The 13,556-nt window shown below is 43.5% G+C and overlaps 2 pseudogenes; both read right to left on the reverse strand.

The window, feature by feature from the left end:
* Positions 1 to 133: 133 nt before the first annotated feature.
* On the reverse strand, positions 134 to 1,545 carry LOC100599240 (annotated as a pseudogene).
* Positions 1,546 to 1,795: 250 nt separating this feature from the next.
* Positions 1,796 to 13,556, reverse strand: part of LOC100598901 — a 52,108-nt pseudogene continuing 40,347 nt past the window's right edge.

Below are 13,556 nucleotides of genomic sequence, written 5' to 3' on the forward strand. Positions count from 1 at the left end.
TTTCAGCGCTTCCGTAAGCAGACGACATCCAATTTTCTAGCTCTTGTAGTTTTAACACTGCAACATCAATAATGCATATGTCCAGAATCAGTTAAAAAGACCGTCAGATTTGTTTTCTGAGTTCATCAATTTTTCACTGTCCCTTGGCCGCAAGTGGATCTGAATGATTACCTTCCGGCATTCTCTGCTTTTGCTCGTTGGGGTGCTCTCGATTGTCCCCGTGTTTTGTGGGCTGGTTGGGAGCGGGAGCTTGGGAAGGATGTGCCACTGTGGGAAGGTTGTGAGTCACTGGGATGCCTCCAGGGATGATCCCTTCCATGGCTGCGGGAAGTCCTCCTGGAGCCACGCCCATGATGCCTGGAGCCACGCCCACGATGCCTGGCAGATATCTGTATGTGGCACCATTGAGCTCGGGATGAATTGCTTGCTGGTCTATTACTGACCAAGGCGCTGATGTGACAAAGAATTCCCTGTTCACACAGTTTCTTAAGCTTTCTGGGATGCGACCTGTGATGGTTTCGTGGATCTTGGTGGCCGTCACCTCCCTCATCCCCAGCGACGCCTGGATGGGGGGGCAGTGTGAGGAGTGCAGATGACATTCCAGGCATCCTTCAAGGAACCCTGAGCAAAGCTAAAGGGCTCCGACTGGTGCACGTCGAAAGCTGCCCTCTTATCTTGCCATCATTGAGGGCCTATGCTAAGGCTTTCTCGTCCACCAGGGCACCATGGGCTGCGTTCACAAAGAATGCTTCCTGACTTATCTGGTTTATAGTCATAGTCACTGATGAGGTGGTGGTTATGTTTGTTGAGCTTGCAGTGCAAAGAGATGCAGTCACTTTGACACAGCAAATCCTGCAGGGTGTAGACCCTCTGCGCGCCCAGGGGCCGCTCTATCCCATCCTGCAAGTAAGGATCATAATATATGACCCTGAATCCAAAGGCCTTGGCTCCAACTGCAACCGCCTGCCCCGTGCTAGCAAAGCCGATGAGGCCCCAGCGTCTCCCCACCGATGTGAGCCCCTCCCGAGGCCACCTCTCGAATCTGCCCCATGCTCTAACACACGTGCCTTCCGGCCATGCCACGTACAGCCACGTGTTCCTCCCGGACAGACTGAGGATGTGGCAGATGGTTGAGTTGGCTGTCTCTTCCACAGCTGCGGACCGGATGTTGCACACAGTAATCTCAAGCTCGCTGGCAGCCTTGATGTACACGTTGTCGTAGCCACTGCCTATCCCCACGATCACTCCCAGGGCCTTGAACTTCTTCAGGTCCTCCCTGGCGAGGGTGATGGTGTGGTACCTCATGGCGCCCATGGCTTCATGTAAAATCTTCTCGTGGATCTCCTGCGTGGAGTGCGTATCACAGAAGGCCATGGTGGCCAGGTCCTTTGGGATGGGTATATCCACGGTGCAGTTGCGCAGTCCAGCAGCGCCACCCGGGGCAGGAGTGGAGTGCAGGGGGCCGTTCGTGACCTGGTGGCGGATACCTTCACAAATCTGGTGCACTCGCTGTCTCTTAACTTTGTGCTTATCCACACGGGCCATTCTTTATGGAACTTTGCAGCTACCGGATCAAAAGGCAAGGCAGTCCTCTAAGAACTTGGGGAACTCGCAGGAGTCTGCGTGCATGAGGCCACTATGAACCCAGTATAAATCTGTCCACAAACTCTATATAGTTCACACGATGGGTTGTCCTTCTTTTAAAGCAAATACGGCTTCATTTGTTCGAAATTTTGTTCGAAACCGTTTAAGGTGATGAAACCCGTTTGCTTGCAACTCGGCCACCATCACTCATTCAATCAATGAACCTCACCACCACCCCAGGTGTGGAGTGCCCAGAGTCCGTGAGGGCTGGGGGTGGAGGCGGCTCAGGCCCGGTGCTGCCAGATCCCTGCCCCTGCTCCAAGCCTTGGGCACGGGCTGGGGGGCCCACTCCAGTGTCCAGTGTTGTCTCGCAGCTCCTCCCCTGCTGGGGCCCCGCTGACCAGAGGGGCGCCGGAGATCCCACTGGCATTAGGGGGGTGGTCCGGCTGGACCCCTGCCACCCTGGGTCCGACCTGGCCAGCCCAGCACCACGTTTTTTACTTTCTTCTAATTTTATTTTCTTCTTGAGAAAAATTATGGTAAGATACTCTAAAAAATTACTGGCATTCGTTTTTTCTTTGAATTTTATTATAAAAAATAACGGCCAGGCGCGGTGACTCACAGCCTGTAATCCTAGCACTTTGGGACATTGAGGCAGGTGGATCACCTGCGGTCAGGAGTTGGAGACCAGCCTGACCAAAATGGAGAAACCCCATCTCTACTAAAAAATACAGAATTAGCCGGGCACGGTGGCAGATGCCTGTAATCCCAGCTACTCAGGAGGCTGAAGCTGGAGAATCACTTGAACCCGGGAGGTTGAGGTTGCAGTGAGCCGTGATCACAGCATTGCACTCCAGCCTGGCAAAAAGAGCAAAACTCCATCTCAAAAAACAAACAAACAAACAAAAAATTTAACTATTTTTAGAATCTGTATTTGAGGCACCTTTTCATTGCCAGGATTACCTTGTATTTCTATGGTTTTATGGATCATTTTCCTAGAGGTTTCTTTTAGTTATTCAGACTGTGTCTGGAATTGGTTCCTTCCAGTGGGTTCTTGGTCTCACTGACTTCAAGAATGAAGCTGTGGACCCTTGCGCTGAGTGTTACAGTTCTTAAAGATGGTGTGTCCAGAGTTGTTAGTTCCTCCCGGTGGGTTTGTGGTCTCACTGGCTTCAGGAGTGAAGGTGCAGACCTTTGCAGTGAGTGTTACAGCTTATAAAGGTAGTGCAGACCCAAAGAGTGAGCAACAGCAAGATTTATTGTGAAGAGCGAAAGAACAAAGCTTCCACAGCATGGAAGGAGACCCCAGTGGGTTGTCGCTATTGGCTCCGGTGACCAGCTTTTATTCCCTTATTTGGCCCTGCCCACATCCTGCAGATTGGTCCATTTTACAGAGCGCTGATTGGTCCATTTTACAGACTGCTGTTTGGTCCATTTTACAGCATGCTGATTGGTCTGTTTTTATAGAGTGCTGATTGGTACATTTACAAACCTTTAGTTAGACACAGAGCCCTGATTGGTGCATTTACACTCCTTTAGCTAGACAGAAAAGTTCTCCAAGTCCCCTACCCAATTAGCTAGACACAGAGTGCCGACCGGTGCATTTAAAAACCTTTAGCTAGACACAGAGCACTGGTGCATTTACAATACTTTAGCTAGACAGAAAAGTTCTCCAAGTCCCCACCCGACCCAGAAGCCCAGCCAGCTTCACCTCTCAATCCTCCTCTAAACAGGACACTCCAACTGCTGTTGGGAATTTGGCTGATGACCGCTCTAGCTACTTCCTGCTGGATAAGGGTGAAGAAGGGGCCCTGCAGTTGTATTGTCCTCCAGAGGGGAACTCTTTAGGCCAGTGGAAGGGCCAGCGGGTTGGTCCAGGGGTCCTTGGTAGAAGTTGTTAGTTGAACTCATTTGGGTTTCCATTTGCAAGACCATCTGTAGCTTCATGGCCTCAATTCTAGAGGAAACAAATTTGACAAGAAGGTTAAAAATACAAGGCCCAAAGGTGAGTAATGGCAAGATGGCTGTCACGGGACCTAGAAAGGGGAGAAGCCATGTTGCCCAACTCCAGAGGTTGGTATAAGAGTTTGAAAGGTGTTATCTGATTTCAGAAGCCTTTTCCTCTAAACGCTGGGTGGCATCTTGTACCATCCCTGACTGGTTAGTGTAAAAACAGCACTCTTCCCCCTAAGAAGGTGCAGAGTACTCCTTTCTCAGCAGTGAGGAGGTCTAGGCCTCAGTGGTTTTGGAGAGTCATTGCTGCCAAAGAGTCTATTTGGGATTGTAGAGTAAGGGTAAATTTTGTTATTTCTTGCAAACTGTCTGAGAAATCCTTTGAGAGTGTGTGGTAGTAGGATAATGAAGTAGATAAACTGGCTATTCCAGTTCCTGTAGCAGTAGCCATTCCTAACCCTATAAGTAGCATATTAGTTGTATGGCTCTGCGCTGACGGACTTGAGCTTTGAGGGGTACTGATAGGGTCTGATTTCCACAAGATTAGAAGTTAGGATAATATATGTTTATACAGTTAATTTTTAGCAAACTTTACTTTTGTTGAAAACCTTGTAAGTTTGGGATTTCAATTATTCTTTGCTATTAATAAGACTTCGTTCAGTCCATGTTAACTTAGATTTGGTATAGATGGCTCCTTCCTGATTCTGTAAGTACTTTAAGGTTTGGCTGAGTGCAAACAGCTTGCACATTTGAGCACATTTGAGCAGACCAATTATTAGGCAATTTTCCTTACTCTGCTTTTACAAGAGTTTCCTTATCATTTACTGAATACCCATTGTGTCTTTTTTCCTAATCGCCAGGGTGAACCATCTATTGTCCTGTCCTGAAGGGAGTTCCTCCTAGATCTGGTCAGACCTTTGTATGGTAATTAATCAAGGTTTAGATCCCCTGTTAGGAAACCTGCTGGGTTAAGGATTTTTGATAGGAAGGCTGAGGGTGGTCAGTGGCCTCAGTGCTTTTGGGCTCCGCCCTGTTTATACTGACAACAAGGTGGTATTGGAGTGTTATAGAGTTACAGAGAAGACCTTCAATTATCAATTACAGGTTTTAAATTTACCCTAGCTTTTAGAAGAATAGGGTACACTGTTTTTTCTTTACTACTTCTATCTCTTTCTCTTTGACTCCTTTGTCTCTTCCTCTCTTTCCTTGTCTTTTGACTTTCTGTCTCTCTCTCTCTCTCTCTCTCTCTTTCCTTTCTGCTGGTCTTTCTCTGCCTCTGCCAGCCTCTTATGCTGCTGTTCTCCCTTCTCCTTCCCCTTTTTGATGGCTTTGGCAGTGTAAGACTCCCATCTCCTTGGGTTTTTGCACGAGTGCAATAACTCCATGGTTTCCATGTGGTATTTAATGGGGGGTTCCTCCAGAGGTTAAGAACTCCTTTTCTTTCCATATTGCAGCATGGGCATGTAGGATTAGATAAGCATACTTGCTATCTGTATACACATTTATTCTTTTTCCCTTTCCCAGTTCTAAGGCTCTGGTAAGTGCCATTGGTTCTGCCAATTGGGCACTGGTCCCTGGGGGAAGAGGCTTACTTTCAAGTATGGTTACATCATTAACTATGGCATAACCTGCCCTTCATATCCCATTCTCCACAACTGAACTTCCATTGGTATATAGGTTAAGGTCAGGATTGGCTAAGGGGACTTCTAAGAGATCATCTCGGGCGGCATAAGTCTGGACTATAATTTGGTGGCAGTCATGCTTGAGTGGTTCCCCATCCTCTGGGAGAAAAGTGGCAGGGTTGAGGGCCATGCATGTATGTATTTGAAGTACCAGTCCCTCAAGTAGTAGCACCTGGTATCTAAGTAGGTGGTTGTCTGATAGCCATAAACTTCCCTTGGCACCTAGTATGCCACTTACATCATGTGTAATTCAGACAGTGAGATCCTTTCCTTGTATTATTTTGATAGCCTCTGACACTAAGACAGCCACAGTCACAACTACCCTTAAACAGTGAGGCCAGCCTTTCGCTACTACATCAATTTCCTTACTTAGGTATGCCACTGGTAGTGGGGTTGTCCCACGAGTCTGAGTAAGGACCCCAAGAGCTCTTCCTGCTCTCTCTGTGACATATAAAGAAAAGTTTCGTCCTGTGGGAAGGCTTAAGGCTGGAGCTTGAGTTTGTTCCTTCCAATGCCCAGACTTCAGGGTTGATTCCCTCCTAAAACAGGGGACAACAAATGGGTAACTTGTTCCCTATATTCATGTAGACAACAGCTCCAGCTTTGGCTAATATATCCCTCCCTAATAAGGGTATGGACTTTCAGGCATAGCAAGAAAGGCATGTGAAAAGAGCAAAGTCTCCCAGTTACAACTGAGGAAGTGGGAGAAATACCTGGTTATAGGCTGTCCTGGGATTCCTCAGATGGTAATGGACCTTGAGGACAGTAGTCCAGGACAGGAGATTAACACTGAGAAGGCTGTGCCAGTGTCCAGGAGGAAGTCAACTTCCTGGCCTTCAATGGTTAAGCATACCCGGGGCTCAGTGAGGGTGATGACATGAACTGGCACTTGCCTTGGGCACCCTCACTCCTTTTGTTGGGTCATCTGGTTGGGGGCTTCTGGCCCAGAGAACCATTGCACTCTGGGGCAGTGTGCCTTTTAATGATTGCCTCGGCATAGTGGACATGGACAAGGGGGTGGCTTGTTTCTTGTTGGACAATCTTTTCTAAAGTGTCTTTGTAAACCACACTGATAACAAGCCCTACTGGGCTATTGGCCTGCTCCATTTTCTGTCCTCTCTGAACCACCAAGGTTTGTTTGTCTGAGGGCCATGACTAAGGCTGCGGCCTTTCTCTGATCTCACTTTTCCTTTTGGGCCTGTTCCTCTTGGTCCCTATTATGGAACAGCAAAATTGCCAGGTTTAATAATGCCTCCAGATTTTGTTCAGGGCCCAGGGCTCACTTTTGAAGCTTTATCCTGAGATATGCAGCTGATTGGGTAATAAACTTATCTTTTAGGATCAATTGACCCTCGAGTGAGTCGGGTGACAAGGGACTATATTTTCTTAAGTGCTCCCATAGCCACTCGAGGAAGGCAGAAGGATTTTCTTCCTTTCCCTGAGTTATGGTGGACATCATTGAATAATTCATGGGCTTTTTCCTAATTCTCCTTAGTCTTTCTAGAACACAGGTCAGCAGATGTTTACAACTCCAGTCCCCATGATCTGAGTCGAGGTCCCAGTGGGGATCCACACTGGGGATGGCTTGCTGACTGGTAGGGAATTTGTCCCTTTCTTTGGCTGTCATCTTATCATTTACTTGACTAAGATACCAGGTATCTCCAAACTCTTGGGCTGCAGCTAAAGCCGCATTCTTTTCATTAAAGGCCAGGGCTTGATCTACGAATAGCATGACATCTCTCCAAGTGAGATCAAAGGTTTGCCCTAGACCCTGTAGGACATCTATGTACCTATCAGGATCATCTAAAAACTTCCCCAGGTCTGCCTTGATCTGCTTTAAATCAGAGAGGGAGAAAGGGACATTCACCCGGGTTGGGCCAAATTCCCCTCCCCCTACAGCTGGAAGGGGACATAACCGATAGCCCGGGGGTTTTTGTGGTCCTTTGGAGATTTCTTTGCTTATTTCCTTCTGGGCAGGGGAGATTAGAGGAGGCTTATCATTAATAGGAAGGGGAGCTATAGGGAGGCTAGGATATGGGGGTAAGCTGAAAGGTCCTCTTGTAGGATGTAAACTGCAAGCTTTGCATAGTTGTGTATTCTCCTTCAATGAAAAGAAAGCTTGGACATAAGGTATTTCACTCCATTTGCCCTCCCTCTTACAGAAAAGGTCAAGCTGCAGGATAGTATTGTAATTTATATTTCCCTCAGGTGGCCATTTTTCCCCATCAGAGAGAGAATATTGGGACCAGGCTGTGGTGCAGAAAAAAAATGAGCTGCCTCTTTTTCAGGGTTTGTGGGTCAAATTGGTCACAATGGCTTAGGATGCATTTCAAGGGTGAGTCTGTTGATGCCTGAGTGTTTCCTATCTGAAAGACAAAACTGCCTGCAGTTTTGCTTTGTTTGTTTTTCCCCCTGCCCAAGAACCCACAATGGTCCGTGGACCCTGCTGATTGGAATAGTTGCACTCACTGATGCGGCAGCAGAAACACCTCTTGCCCAAGAACCCGCAATGGTCCCTGGACACTGCTGATCAGAATAGTTGCACTCACTGATGAAGCAGCAGAAACACTAGTTTTCCCCCTAGACCACATGGAGGACTGAGGAAGGTCAGATTTAGTGGCCCTTACCGACACATTCTCGAAAACCTGCACCCTTGCCTGTCCTCCTAGACCACAAAGAGGATCAAGAAAAATTGGATTTAGTGGCCCTTACCAGCACATCCTCGAAAACCTGTTAGAGTCCTAAGCATTCTCCTGTTAGTATTGGGACCTTATCTGTGTCCTATAAAGATGTTATACCCCAAAAATGAAGTGGAGGGCCATACCCTGAGGGAGGGAAGGGATCTCCAGAGTTGGAAGAGTGATGCCTTTTGTCCTCACTTATATGAATAGGAAGGATACAATTTCTGAGGATCCCCATATCCTAGCTTCAGAAATAGCTTTTGTTAGGCCTGCTCCTGCTTGTCTGAGGAGGGAAAATAAAATTCCAGATAGTTCTCCCCTACGATGGGGATTTGGGCAAAAATTATATCTTTCTGATTGATGACTCCGGATGCCAAAAGAAGGGAATAGAGTCCTGGAGTTTATGCTAGAAATCATTCTTATAGGAGAAACTAGAAAAGCACCAAAGACAGGGAGTGGTTTTTAGAAGCGGGACTAGCCTTGGAAAAGAGAGGTAAGAGGAAGTTTGTCTGACAAGTATTAGGACCTAGGAGGCAAGGGTCAGGATAGATAGGATATATAGGCGAGTCTCGCTTGGGCGACATGACTTTGAGAGTTCTGCTCATGGCCGCGGGGTCAACCAAATTGCTCTCAGGACCCTGGAGCTGAATGGCTTTCCTCTCTGTTGACCCTTGGCTCAGCCCAGAAGTACAGGAAAAGTGGAAGCTAGTTCCAGGCAAACCAACGCTCCCAACTCTGAAGAGTCAGGGCTTGTTAGAGATCCCTCTCCCAGAAAGCCTGACACCTGTGTCTTTAGTCCAGTAGCCGCACTAGTCGCTTTTAACTGGCTGACAGGTCCCCGGTGTTTATCTCCTGAATTCTAAGGAAAAAATAGGACAGAATAGCAAGCAAAAGGGTTCCGATGGTACTCACCACTTGGCGATAAGGGATAGTCCCATCTGGGTCGCCAAAATCTGTCCGGAATTCATTCCTTCTGGTGGGTTCTTGGTCTTAATGACTTCAAGAATGAAGCCGCGGACCCTTGCTCTGAGTGCCACAGTTCTTAAAGATGGTGTGTCCAGAGTTGTTCGTTCCTCCCAGTGGGTTCATGGTCTTGCTGGCCTCAGGAGTGAAGCTGCAGACCTTCGCAGTGAGTGTTACAGCTCTTAAAGGTGGTGCGTCCAGAGTTGTTCATTCCTCCTGGTGGGTTCGTGGTCTTGCTGGCTTCAGGAGTGAAGCTGCAGACTTTTGTGGTGAGTGTTACAGCTCATAAAAGTAGTGTGGACCCAAAGAGTGAGCAGCAGCAAGATTTATCGTGAAGAGCAAAAGAACAAAGCTTCCACAGTGTGGAAGGGGACTCGAGTGGGTTGCCACTGCTGGCTTGGGTGGCCAGCTTTTATTCCCTTATTTGGCCCTGCCCACATCCTGTGGATTGGTCCATTTTACAGGGCACTGATTGGTCCATTTTACAGAGTACTGGTTGGTCCATTTTACAGAATGCTGATTGGTCCGTTTTTACAGAGTGCTGATTGGTGTGTTTACAAACTTTTAGCTAGAAACAGAGCACTGATTGGTGCATTTATAATTCTTTAGCTAGACAGAAAATTTCTCCACCCCACCTGATTAGCTAGACACAGAGTGCTGATTGGTGCGTTTACAAACTTTTAGCTAGACACAGAGCGCTGATTGGAGCATTTACAATCCTTTAGCTAGACAGAAAAGTTCTCCAAGTCCCCTACCCAATTAGCTGGACACAGAGTGCTGACTGGTGTGTTTACAAACCTTTAGCTAGACACAGAAAACTGATTGGTGCATTTACAATCCTTTAGCTAGACAGAAAAGTTCTCCAAGTCCCCACCCGACTCAGAAGCCCGGCCGGCTTCACCTCTCAAGACTATCTGGGAAATACTCAGTTTGGTAAGAGGATTTCAATTTCTTAAAATTAAATATTAATATAAATTTGATATTAAACTTATGTCAGCAAAATAATAGTTGTATATTTTTGGAGGTCAGAAATTTCATACAAGTATTTCTTTTATCAATGCATGATATTAAATTGTTACAACGTTTTTTCTTTTTAAAAATTTTATGTGTATAATCTTAAGGGATAAATGGTCAGTTTTGTTACATGGATATATTGTATAGTGGTAAGGTCTTGGCTTTTAGTGTAACTATCACCAAATAATGTTCTGTTAGGTAATCTCAGAAAACCTCACACCACTTCTTCCTCTTAACAGACAAGAAAGTTGATTCCACTACAGCTGAGTCCTGGTCTAGGAAAAGTTATTAACTCTTTGGTTGTTTTCCTTGTCCATGGAGAGGGAGAGAAAACTCAATCCCAAGTTTACCCATTGAATGGAGTTCTAGAGAGAAGGGGCTGTTACCAGTTTGTTATTCTTTCTCTGAACTCAAATAGATCAATCTCTTGTTGGTTCTTTTAAGTAGCTGGCTTTATGTTTTCTCAATTTAGTTGATGCCATCCTTAGACTATGGAGAAATAAAATAAGCTATGGAGAAATATGCTCTTTAACTAAAATATAAGTCATTTACATTAGCTCTTTAAGTATCCTTAAAACAATTTTTGCTTATATAGTCGGCCCTCTGTATCTGCAAAGCATCCTCAGATTCAACCGACCGTGGACTGAAAACATTTTTTTAAAATGAAAAATAAAACAAAAAAAACAAATTAAAAAACAACAGAGTATAACAACTATTTATGTAACATTTACATTGCTTTACGTATCATAAGCGTCATGGTGTCCTGGAATCAATCCTCCTCACATACTGAGGAATGATTGTATCATAAGTATCATCATATTGTATCATAAGTATCATCATAAGTATCATAAGTATCATCATATTGTATAATAAGTATCATGGGTGTCCTGGAATCAATCCTCCTCACATACTGAGGAATGATTGTATTCTGTAGTTCTAAATTACATGTTTTTTTGCTCAGGGAGGGATATAATTAAAACAGATTCAGAAATTTTCATTCAGGAATGAATACAGATGTTCCTTGATATGGTTTGGCTATGTCCACACCCAAATCTCATCTTGAATTGTAGTTCCCATACTCCCCACGTGTCCTGGGAGGGATCTGGCAGTGGAAGGTAATTGAATCATGGGGCAGTTACTCCTATGCTACTGTTCTCATGATTGTGAATGAGTTCTCACAAGATCTAATGGTTCTATAAGGGGCTTTTCTCCCTTTTGCTCAGCACTTCTCCTTGCTGCCACCATGGGAAGAAGGACGTGTTTGCTTTCCCTTCTACCATGATTGTAAGTTTCCAGTGGCCTCCCCCACCAATTAACTGTGAGTCAGTTAAACCTCTTTCCTTTATAAATTACCCAGTCTCGATTATGTCTTTATTAGCAGCATGAGAATGAACTAATACATTCCTCTACTTACGATGGGGTTGTATCCCAATAAATACATGGTAAATTGAAAATATCATAATTGGAAATTAGATTGAATATACCTAGACTACTGAACATCATAGCGCTGCATAGTCTACCTTAAAAGTGCTAGGAGTGCTTATATTAGCCTATAATTGGGCGAAATCATCTGGCAACACAGTACCCAGCAGAGTATTGATTATTGACCCTGCTGATTGTGGGGCTGACTGGGAGCTGTGGCTTTGTTGCCCAGCATTGAACAAAAGGATGGCATTGCATATCGCTAGCACAGCAAAAGAACAAAATTCAAACTTTGAAGTTTGTTTTTTTCTGAACTTGTATTATTTTTGTATTATCATAGAGTCAAAAAATTATAAGCAGAAACTTCATAAGTCAGAGATCATCTGTAATTGCTTCTCTAAACATTAGATGGCTTTCTTCAACAGCATATATTTTCTATCTAAAACCTATATCCAAATTTCATAGATCATAGTGTTAATGTATTCATTGCTCAGACAACAACCTCTTTTGGTCATTTGGATACTTTACTCAAGCTCAAAGTAAATATTTAATCTTTCACCAGTTGTTGTGGTAGAACAAAATGTTGTATCCAATAAATATGTAGTATGGTGACTTCTCTTAATCTAAATATGTACATTCTTTGAAAATGTTTACTTATATATTATTGCATTCCCATTTTAATTCTTCATTTATATTTATGTTAAACTACTTTAATTTGCATTTATCTACAAAATTATAATATGGAAGGAGTGGTTCATTGAAATATCCATTAAACTTTAAGCCTATGTAATTGGATTATTATATTTAATTTTTACAACATAACATTTACTAAAATAGTGAAGACACACACACACGTATATGTATATGTATATATAAAACTAAATTTATTGTCTCTAGAAAGTAGTCAATTCCTTGATGGCTATTCCAGGGATAAAATTCAATGAAGTCAGGCTTTACTATTTAATTTTATTGGCATATAAACCAATGATTCAAGTTTTTGAATCAATAGCGATACTTTAAAAAATAATATTATGATCACACTCTTAAAAATTCTGACTTAATTTGTCTTTGGGGAGTCTGTGCATTTGTACTTTTAACAACTGCCCCGGAAAAAAACACTGGACTCGACCAATATACAAGTATCATGACCCAGAGTTAAATAACTACCAATAGAAAAACAAGGTCAGAACACCCAAAGCACTGAACCTCAGCCAAGTAATCTTTGTCTAATTGAGTACAGCAGAAAACTGCTAAATAATTGAGGAGAATGTCATTAAAACCTTGGCACTATAATGTGCTAAAGGTAATCAAAGTAGTTATATTTTAAAATTCTGGTTTTGCTTTCTAATTATACAACCACTTAAAACCTTGGAATTCAGTATATTACATGACTTCTTTAGGGGCGTAGCCAATTAATGAAAGAACCACAATTTGCCTCCGATTACATGTAATTATGCTATAAGTGTAGTTTATGTACTGTATGTTCTTTGTATTAGACTGTCATGCATTCTTTACCATTTATCTTCTTTACCATGAACAGGAGATGAGAAATGTCACCTGTTGTATAAAGAAATGCAAATAATAACAATTCTCTACAATTCTAAATTTTAACATCCTATATTATTATCAAAACCTTGAAGCATTACCTTTATATAACTGAGCACATAATATTCAGGGATATACTAGGCATCACTATACTCCTGTTATTACCAGAAATAGAGTAAAACACCATCCCCAACGCAGAAGGGATTATTGTCTAGTTAGAGAAGCAGATAGCCAAGCATATCATTTCAATGCAATGTATTCAGTACTATCAGTGAACATATGTGAATTATATTTTTGATGGTCATGTTATTGGCACTAGTTACAAAGTGAAATTCCAGAAATAGTCTCTGCCATTGTAGAGTGGAATATAAGAAATATATTAAAAGAGGAATTATGATTTGGGAGGAAATTCTTATGAGTGGTCTAAACCAGTAGTGGGAATATATATGTAAAGACAGGAGTCATAGCTCAGATGACTGCCTCCAAAAGCCAACTGAGCAAGAGCTTTCTCTTCTGCTTCAGGTAAACAAACCATCAAACTGGTAATAATTGTGTACTGAGCATGACAGTAGCTTCTCAGTGAAGAACATGGTAGGAATTTTTGTAGCCCAAAGAAACAAGAGCCTAGGAGGAACATTGGATCAAGGTCAAGTTGTTCACTAGGGTTTGATATCATAACACTTGATGGGATGGTTTGAAAGACAATATACTT

The sequence above is a fragment of the Nomascus leucogenys genome, chromosome 4, assembly GCF_006542625.1.
Source record: "Nomascus leucogenys isolate Asia chromosome 4, Asia_NLE_v1, whole genome shotgun sequence".
NCBI lineage: Eukaryota > Metazoa > Chordata > Mammalia > Primates > Hylobatidae > Nomascus > Nomascus leucogenys.